At 58.2% G+C, this 9,243-nt stretch overlaps 2 non-coding genes and 1 pseudogene across 2 annotated transcripts; all 3 read right to left on the minus strand.

Moving 5' to 3' along the window:
- LOC140192105 (U2 spliceosomal RNA) lies at nt 1-141 on the minus strand (annotated as a pseudogene).
- A 3,071-nt stretch (nt 142-3,212) lies between these two features.
- On the minus strand, nt 3,213-3,403 carry LOC140192060 (U2 spliceosomal RNA). The gene has a single exon (XR_011884037.1). It is a non-coding gene; the product is annotated as a U2 spliceosomal RNA (small nuclear RNA).
- A 3,071-nt stretch (nt 3,404-6,474) lies between these two features.
- On the minus strand, nt 6,475-6,665 carry LOC140192061 (U2 spliceosomal RNA). The gene has a single exon (XR_011884038.1). It is a non-coding gene; the product is annotated as a U2 spliceosomal RNA (small nuclear RNA).
- Nucleotides 6,666-9,243: the final 2,578 nt, after the last annotated feature.

Genomic DNA, 9,243 nt, shown 5'->3' on the forward strand with positions numbered 1-9,243 from the left:
ATGGACTCAGACATACTGCCGGCCAGAAGCATAGCGTTGTACACTTCCAGCAGGTCTGGGCCCATCCAGTTCCACAGAGCCGAGTACAACTGATAAGAACAGATACTACACTTGATCTTAGCCAAAAGGCCGAGAAGCGATGCAGGCGGCCTCTTGAGTCGGCTACATCCTGCCTAGCCTCTGGTGTTTAGATTGAAGCAGGAGGCCTGGCAAAGACCTTGCTGCCCTGGCCCGCTGGCAGCTCTCCCCTAGGTTGTCTGGGATCGGTGGGTGTGCTGGACAGCTGTTGCCTACCTGGTCCGTCCTGAGTGCAACTTGTCAGAGGCTATGTAAAGCTGCCAGTGATCCACCAATCATCTGGGAGTGGGGCCGTACCTACGGGCGCCTACGTCACTGGCACACTGCCTACGTCAAGGCTGCCGGCTTCCTCGGCTGGCTCCCAGGTCGGTCTCAGAGGCTGGCTCAACTTGCACTGCTCTCCTGGTCGTGGGAGGCTGGTCACGCTGTCCTGTCTGCACAAAAGTCTGCAGGGGGAGTGGGAGCAGGCCGCTCGGCCCTTCAAGGGCGTCCCTGCACTCGGCAAAGAGAGCGCGCCTCTCGGCTTTGCGTGCCCCAGCTGGCTGGCGCATCCAGCTGAACGGTCTCCTTCGGAGGCTCTGCCCTCTCCGGGAGGGAGCGAGCGGATGGGACTGCACCGGGCGACAAAGGCAGAGGCCACGTGCGCCGCTCAAGACCGGTTACGAGGTTTGTGGACGTGGCCAAAGTCCGCGGGCAGAAAAGCCTCCTGGCAAGCTTGGGAATAGGAAGATGTCAGCTACAGGTGTGCCTGAGGAGAAACAATGGGTGTGCTCTCCAAGCCGAAGGCTGAAGTGCAGCCATTCACACCTCTGTGCCTTTATTTTGATGTGTGTGGAATTACAATTGTTGAGTGGCTTGAGTTTGTTTCATCTCACAGAAGCTGTAGACTTTGCGTCTGCACAGGCTATCATTGGACACAGTGGTGTCTTCTCCCCTGCTCCCCCACCACCTTTTTTTACCAGGGTGGATGGGGGTGGGTGGGTGTGTGTGTGTGTCTGTCTGTCTCTCTGTGTCTGTCTCTGTCTCTCTCACCCACCGACACAAACACACATGGAATGCTGAGGGATCTGGCAGGGTCGGTCTGTCTCTCTCTCTCACTCACTCAATCTCACACACACACAGAGTCACAGACACACGTGCACACGGGGGTGTGTGGGGGTGGGTGTGTGTGTGTGTTTGTGTGTGTGTGTGTGTCTGTCTCTCTGTGTCTGTCTCTGTCTCTGTCTCTCTCACCCACCGACACAAACACACATGGAATGCTGAGGGATCTGGCAGGGTCTGTCTCTCTCTCTCACTCAATCTCACACACACACAGAGTCACAGACACACGTGCACACGGGGGTGTGTGGGGGTGTGTGTGTGTGTGTGTTTGTGTGTGTGTGTGTGTCTGTCTCTCTGTGTCTGTCTCTGTCTCTGTCTCTCTCACCCACCGACACAAACACACATGGAATGCTGAGGGATCTGGCAGGGTCTGTCTCTCTCTCTCTCACTCACTCACTCACTCACTCACTCACTCACTCACTCACTCAATCTCTCTCTCTCACACACACACACACACACACAGAGTCACAGACACACGTGCACACGGAGTGCTGAGGGATCTGCCAAGCTGTACAGAGGGCAGTAAAGGGAGAAGGGCCGAGGCCCTTCATTATGCCTCTGTGCTGACGCCTGAGCAGACTGACTGGTTTTGCAGCGGGGTGGGTGCACGGATGTAGAAACAGGAGGGAGGGCACGGCAGGAGGGAAATGTGTCGCGGGCTGACGGCGGCCCTGTGCCCCACTGCTCTGCAGGTGCGTTTTTGGCCGGCATGGCTCAGTGGTGGAGTGGGTGGGCGCGTGTGCGCGCCGTGGAAGGAAAGGGGTACTGATTATGCCTTGGTTGTGAAACAGGAAACGGATCGGCGAAATGCCTGCCGGAGGGAGGCACAGTGCCGTGCGTGAAGCAGGGGCACGTGGACGGATGTGGCAATTGTGGAGACGTGCGCCAAAGCTGGACGCCGAGTAGGTAGGTGTAAGCATGAGACGTTTGAGTGATCTTGGGGTTTGGGACGTGATTCTGAGCGAGGCTAGAGATGCACTGCACTGCCGATGTATATTGGGGAGGTCTGAGTGGGTGGAGTGGGGGGTTGTGCCTCTGCCTTACCTTGAACGGTGGGCGGGGCTTTGGGCCTGGGGCAGGCAGACGCATCAGAGGAGGCCAGGAGGCCAGGCCAGGCCAGGGCAGGGCAGGTAGGCAGAGTTTTGCTGATGCTATGGCTAGGTGGTGATGCTTGTAGCTGGTCTGTCTGTCTGGGCAGGAGAGCAGCAGTCTTGGCAGTCTGGTGCAGGCGGGGAGGATGCAGGGTGCAGGAGCACCGGGCCCTGTTGTGCCGGCGGCGGCGGCGCCCCGTTGCTCTGTAGCCGGGCTCCATCGGATGCCTCCCTCCCTTCCTCCCTCCCGTCCGCGTGCCCTGGCTGCTGGCACACTTGAACGAGCCTGCCTGTCCGACAGGCTGGCTGGCTGCTGGTGAAATTGCAGCAGAGCCAGTGACTCGATATCGTTCGTTCCTTCCTTCCTTCCTTCCTTCCTTCCTTCCTTCCTTCCTTCCTTCGCCCGCCCGTCCATCCGTCCGTCCGTCCGTCCGTCGCGTCCTCCGTTGGCTTCAAGGAGCAGCTGAGAAGCCTGAGCCTGAGAAGTGGAGCGAGTGTGGCGGGACAGAAAAGGTCTTTCGGCCTGCTCCACTTCACTCTGCTTCTGTGCTTGGTGCAGGCAGCAGCCGAGTGAGCAGGCATCAGAATGAGTGCGCCGGTTGAGCAGTTTGCTTCAGGAATGAATGCCAAGGGGCATCTCTCATGAAGTTGCTGCCTTGCCTGCAGCACCTGATCTGGTTGCAGCCCGGATGTGCACTTGATCTTAGCCAAACGGCCCAGATATGATGCCCGTGCTGTTGTTGAGTTGTCTGCACATTGCGTGAGTGAGTGAGTGAGTGAGCTGTATCGACAGACAGACACAGACACAGGAGAGGTGTAGAGCAAGCAGCTCTCCTCTCTCTCCATGTGCATGCATGCTTGTCTGTGCTGCTGTGCCGCCGCCGCCGCCTGATGGAGCTTTCGTCGTTTTTCTTTTCTTTGCTACTTTGAAATTCCCCAGAAGGGGAGTGCACCGTTCCCAGAGGCACTGCAATACCGGGTCGATGCGTGGAGTGGACGGAGCAAGCCCCTATTCCATCTCCCTGTTCCAAAAATCAATTTAATATATGGTCCCCAGATAAGGGACGTATCAGATATTAAACTGATAAGAACAGATACTACACTTGATCTTAGCCAAAAGGCCGAGAAGCGATGCAGGCGGCCTCTTGAGTCGGCTACATCCTGCCTAGCCTCTGGTGTTTAGATTGAAGCAGGAGGCCTGGCAAAGACCTTGCTGCCCTGGCCCGCTGGCAGCTCTCCCCTAGGTTGTCTGGGATCGGTGGGTGTGCTGGACAGCTGTTGCCTACCTGGTCCGTCCTGAGTGCAACTTGTCAGAGGCTATGTAAAGCTGCCAGTGATCCACCAATCATCTGGGAGTGGGGCCGTACCTACGGGCGCCTACGTCACTGGCACACTGCCTACGTCAAGGCTGCCGGCTTCCTCGGCTGGCTCCCAGGTCGGTCTCAGAGGCTGGCTCAACTTGCACTGCTCTCCTGGTCGTGGGAGGCTGGTCACGCTGTCCTGTCTGCACAAAAGTCTGCAGGGGGAGTGGGAGCAGGCCGCTCGGCCCTTCAAGGGCGTCCCTGCACTCGGCAAAGAGAGCGCGCCTCTCGGCTTTGCGTGCCCCAGCTGGCTGGCGCATCCAGCTGAACGGTCTCCTTCGGAGGCTCTGCCCTCTCCGGGAGGGAGCGAGCGGATGGGACTGCACCGGGCGACAAAGGCAGAGGCCACGTGCGCCGCTCAAGACCGGTTACGAGGTTTGTGGACGTGGCCAAAGTCCGCGGGCAGAAAAGCCTCCTGGCAAGCTTGGGAATAGGAAGATGTCAGCTACAGGTGTGCCTGAGGAGAAACAATGGGTGTGCTCTCCAAGCCGAAGGCTGAAGTGCAGCCATTCACACCTCTGTGCCTTTATTTTGATGTGTGTGGAATTACAATTGTTGAGTGGCTTGAGTTTGTTTCATCTCACAGAAGCTGTAGACTTTGCGTCTGCACAGGCTATCATTGGACACAGTGGTGTCTTCTCCCCTGCTCCCCCACCACCTTTTTTTACCAGGGTGGATGGGGGTGGGTGGGTGTGTGTGTGTGTCTGTCTGTCTCTCTGTGTCTGTCTCTGTCTCTCTCACCCACCGACACAAACACACATGGAATGCTGAGGGATCTGGCAGGGTCGGTCTGTCTCTCTCTCTCACTCACTCAATCTCACACACACACAGAGTCACAGACACACGTGCACACGGGGGTGTGTGGGGGTGGGTGTGTGTGTGTGTTTGTGTGTGTGTGTGTGTCTGTCTCTCTGTGTCTGTCTCTGTCTCTGTCTCTCTCACCCACCGACACAAACACACATGGAATGCTGAGGGATCTGGCAGGGTCTGTCTCTCTCTCTCACTCAATCTCACACACACACAGAGTCACAGACACACGTGCACACGGGGGTGTGTGGGGGTGGGTGTGTGTGTGTGTTTGTGTGTGTGTGTGTGTCTGTCTCTCTGTGTCTGTCTCTGTCTCTGTCTCTCTCACCCACCGACACAAACACACATGGAATGCTGAGGGATCTGGCAGGGTCTGTCTCTCTCTCTCTCACTCACTCACTCACTCACTCACTCACTCACTCACTCACTCAATCTCTCTCTCTCACACACACACACACACACACAGAGTCACAGACACACGTGCACACGGAGTGCTGAGGGATCTGCCAAGCTGTACAGAGGGCAGTAAAGGGAGAAGGGCCGAGGCCCTTCATTATGCCTCTGTGCTGACGCCTGAGCAGACTGACTGGTTTTGCAGCGGGGTGGGTGCACGGATGTAGAAACAGGAGGGAGGGCACGGCAGGAGGGAAATGTGTCGCGGGCTGACGGCGGCCCTGTGCCCCACTGCTCTGCAGGTGCGTTTTTGGCCGGCATGGCTCAGTGGTGGAGTGGGTGGGCGCGTGTGCGCGCCGTGGAAGGAAAGGGGTACTGATTATGCCTTGGTTGTGAAACAGGAAACGGATCGGCGAAATGCCTGCCGGAGGGAGGCACAGTGCCGTGCGTGAAGCAGGGGCACGTGGACGGATGTGGCAATTGTGGAGACGTGCGCCAAAGCTGGACGCCGAGTAGGTAGGTGTAAGCATGAGACGTTTGAGTGATCTTGGGGTTTGGGACGTGATTCTGAGCGAGGCTAGAGATGCACTGCACTGCCGATGTATATTGGGGAGGTCTGAGTGGGTGGAGTGGGGGGTTGTGCCTCTGCCTTACCTTGAACGGTGGGCGGGGCTTTGGGCCTGGGGCAGGCAGACGCATCAGAGGAGGCCAGGAGGCCAGGCCAGGCCAGGGCAGGGCAGGTAGGCAGAGTTTTGCTGATGCTATGGCTAGGTGGTGATGCTTGTAGCTGGTCTGTCTGTCTGGGCAGGAGAGCAGCAGTCTTGGCAGTCTGGTGCAGGCGGGGAGGATGCAGGGTGCAGGAGCACCGGGCCCTGTTGTGCCGGCGGCGGCGGCGCCCCGTTGCTCTGTAGCCGGGCTCCATCGGATGCCTCCCTCCCTTCCTCCCTCCCGTCCGCGTGCCCTGGCTGCTGGCACACTTGAACGAGCCTGCCTGTCCGACAGGCTGGCTGGCTGCTGGTGAAATTGCAGCAGAGCCAGTGACTCGATATCGTTCGTTCCTTCCTTCCTTCCTTCCTTCCTTCCTTCCTTCCTTCCTTCCTTCGCCCGCCCGTCCATCCGTCCGTCCGTCCGTCCGTCGCGTCCTCCGTTGGCTTCAAGGAGCAGCTGAGAAGCCTGAGCCTGAGAAGTGGAGCGAGTGTGGCGGGACAGAAAAGGTCTTTCGGCCTGCTCCACTTCACTCTGCTTCTGTGCTTGGTGCAGGCAGCAGCCGAGTGAGCAGGCATCAGAATGAGTGCGCCGGTTGAGCAGTTTGCTTCAGGAATGAATGCCAAGGGGCATCTCTCATGAAGTTGCTGCCTTGCCTGCAGCACCTGATCTGGTTGCAGCCCGGATGTGCACTTGATCTTAGCCAAACGGCCCAGATATGATGCCCGTGCTGTTGTTGAGTTGTCTGCACATTGCGTGAGTGAGTGAGTGAGTGAGCTGTATCGACAGACAGACACAGACACAGGAGAGGTGTAGAGCAAGCAGCTCTCCTCTCTCTCCATGTGCGTGCATGCTTGTCTGTGCTGCTGTGCCGCCGCCGCCGCCTGATGGAGCTTTCGTCGTTTTTCTTTTCTTTGCTACTTTGAAATTCCCCAGAAGGGGAGTGCACCGTTCCCAGAGGCACTGCAATACCGGGTCGATGCGTGGAGTGGACGGAGCAAGCCCCTATTCCATCTCCCTGTTCCAAAAATCAATTTAATATATGGTCCCCAGATAAGGGACGTATCAGATATTAAACTGATAAGAACAGATACTACACTTGATCTTAGCCAAAAGGCCGAGAAGCGATGCAGGCGGCCTCTTGAGTCGGCTACATCCTGCCTAGCCTCTGGTGTTTAGATTGAAGCAGGAGGCCTGGCAAAGACCTTGCTGCCCTGGCCCGCTGGCAGCTCTCCCCTAGGTTGTCTGGGATCGGTGGGTGTGCTGGACAGCTGTTGCCTACCTGGTCCGTCCTGAGTGCAACTTGTCAGAGGCTATGTAAAGCTGCCAGTGATCCACCAATCATCTGGGAGTGGGGCCGTACCTACGGGCGCCTACGTCACTGGCACACTGCCTACGTCAAGGCTGCCGGCTTCCTCGGCTGGCTCCCAGGTCGGTCTCAGAGGCTGGCTCAACTTGCACTGCTCTCCTGGTCGTGGGAGGCTGGTCACGCTGTCCTGTCTGCACAAAAGTCTGCAGGGGGAGTGGGAGCAGGCCGCTCGGCCCTTCAAGGGCGTCCCTGCACTCGGCAAAGAGAGCGCGCCTCTCGGCTTTGCGTGCCCCAGCTGGCTGGCGCATCCAGCTGAACGGTCTCCTTCGGAGGCTCTGCCCTCTCCGGGAGGGAGCGAGCGGATGGGACTGCACCGGGCGACAAAGGCAGAGGCCACGTGCGCCGCTCAAGACCGGTTACGAGGTTTGTGGACGTGGCCAAAGTCCGCGGGCAGAAAAGCCTCCTGGCAAGCTTGGGAATAGGAAGATGTCAGCTACAGGTGTGCCTGAGGAGAAACAATGGGTGTGCTCTCCAAGCCGAAGGCTGAAGTGCAGCCATTCACACCTCTGTGCCTTTATTTTGATGTGTGTGGAATTACAATTGTTGAGTGGCTTGAGTTTGTTTCATCTCACAGAAGCTGTAGACTTTGCGTCTGCACAGGCTATCATTGGACACAGTGGTGTCTTCTCCCCTGCTCCCCCACCACCTTTTTTTACCAGGGTGGATGGGGGTGGGTGGGTGTGTGTGTGTGTCTGTCTGTCTCTCTGTGTCTGTCTCTGTCTCTCTCACCCACCGACACAAACACACATGGAATGCTGAGGGATCTGGCAGGGTCGGTCTGTCTCTCTCTCTCACTCACTCAATCTCACACACACACAGAGTCACAGACACACGTGCACACGGGGGTGTGTGGGGGTGGGTGTGTGTGTGTGTTTGTGTGTGTGTGTGTGTCTGTCTCTCTGTGTCTGTCTCTGTCTCTGTCTCTCTCACCCACCGACACAAACACACATGGAATGCTGAGGGATCTGGCAGGGTCTGTCTCTCTCTCTCACTCAATCTCACACACACACAGAGTCACAGACACACGTGCACACGGGGGTGTGTGGGGGTGGGTGTGTGTGTGTGTTTGTGTGTGTGTGTGTGTCTGTCTCTCTGTGTCTGTCTCTGTCTCTGTCTCTCTCACCCACCGACACAAACACACATGGAATGCTGAGGGATCTGGCAGGGTCTGTCTCTCTCTCTCTCACTCACTCACTCACTCACTCACTCACTCACTCACTCACTCAATCTCTCTCTCTCACACACACACACACACACACAGAGTCACAGACACACGTGCACACGGAGTGCTGAGGGATCTGCCAAGCTGTACAGAGGGCAGTAAAGGGAGAAGGGCCGAGGCCCTTCATTATGCCTCTGTGCTGACGCCTGAGCAGACTGACTGGTTTTGCAGCGGGGTGGGTGCACGGATGTAGAAACAGGAGGGAGGGCACGGCAGGAGGGAAATGTGTCGCGGGCTGACGGCGGCCCTGTGCCCCACTGCTCTGCAGGTGCGTTTTTGGCCGGCATGGCTCAGTGGTGGAGTGGGTGGGCGCGTGTGCGCGCCGTGGAAGGAAAGGGGTACTGATTATGCCTTGGTTGTGAAACAGGAAACGGATCGGCGAAATGCCTGCCGGAGGGAGGCACAGTGCCGTGCGTGAAGCAGGGGCACGTGGACGGATGTGGCAATTGTGGAGACGTGCGCCAAAGCTGGACGCCGAGTAGGTAGGTGTAAGCATGAGACGTTTGAGTGATCTTGGGGTTTGGGACGTGATTCTGAGCGAGGCTAGAGATGCACTGCACTGCCGATGTATATTGGGGAGGTCTGAGTGGGTGGAGTGGGGGGTTGTGCCTCTGCCTTACCTTGAACGGTGGGCGGGGCTTTGGGCCTGGGGCAGGCAGACGCATCAGAGGAGGCCAGGAGGCCAGGCCAGGCCAGGGCAGGGCAGGTAGGCAGAGTTTTGCTGATGCTATGGCTAGGTGGTGATGCTTGTAGCTGGTCTGTCTGTCTGGGCAGGAGAGCAGCAGTCTTGGCAGTCTGGTGCAGGCGGGGAGGATGCAGGGTGCAGGAGCACCGGGCCCTGTTGTGCCGGCGGCGGCGGCGCCCCGTTGCTCTGTAGCCGGGCTCCATCGGATGCCTCCCTCCCTTCCTTCCTTCCTCCCTCCCGTCCGCGTGCCCTGGCTGCTGGCACACTTGAACGAGCCTGCCTGTCCGACAGGCTGGCTGGCTGCTGGTGAAATTGCAGCAGAGCCAGTGACTCGATATCGTTCGTTCCTTCCTTCCTTCCTTCCTTCCTTCCTTCGCCCGCCCGTCCATCCGTCCGTCCGTCCGTCCGTCGCGTCCTCCGTTGGCTTCAAG

The sequence above is a fragment of the Mobula birostris genome (genome assembly GCF_030028105.1).
Source record: "Mobula birostris isolate sMobBir1 chromosome 11 unlocalized genomic scaffold, sMobBir1.hap1 SUPER_11_unloc_1, whole genome shotgun sequence".
NCBI classification, from domain to species: domain Eukaryota; kingdom Metazoa; phylum Chordata; class Chondrichthyes; order Myliobatiformes; family Myliobatidae; genus Mobula; species Mobula birostris.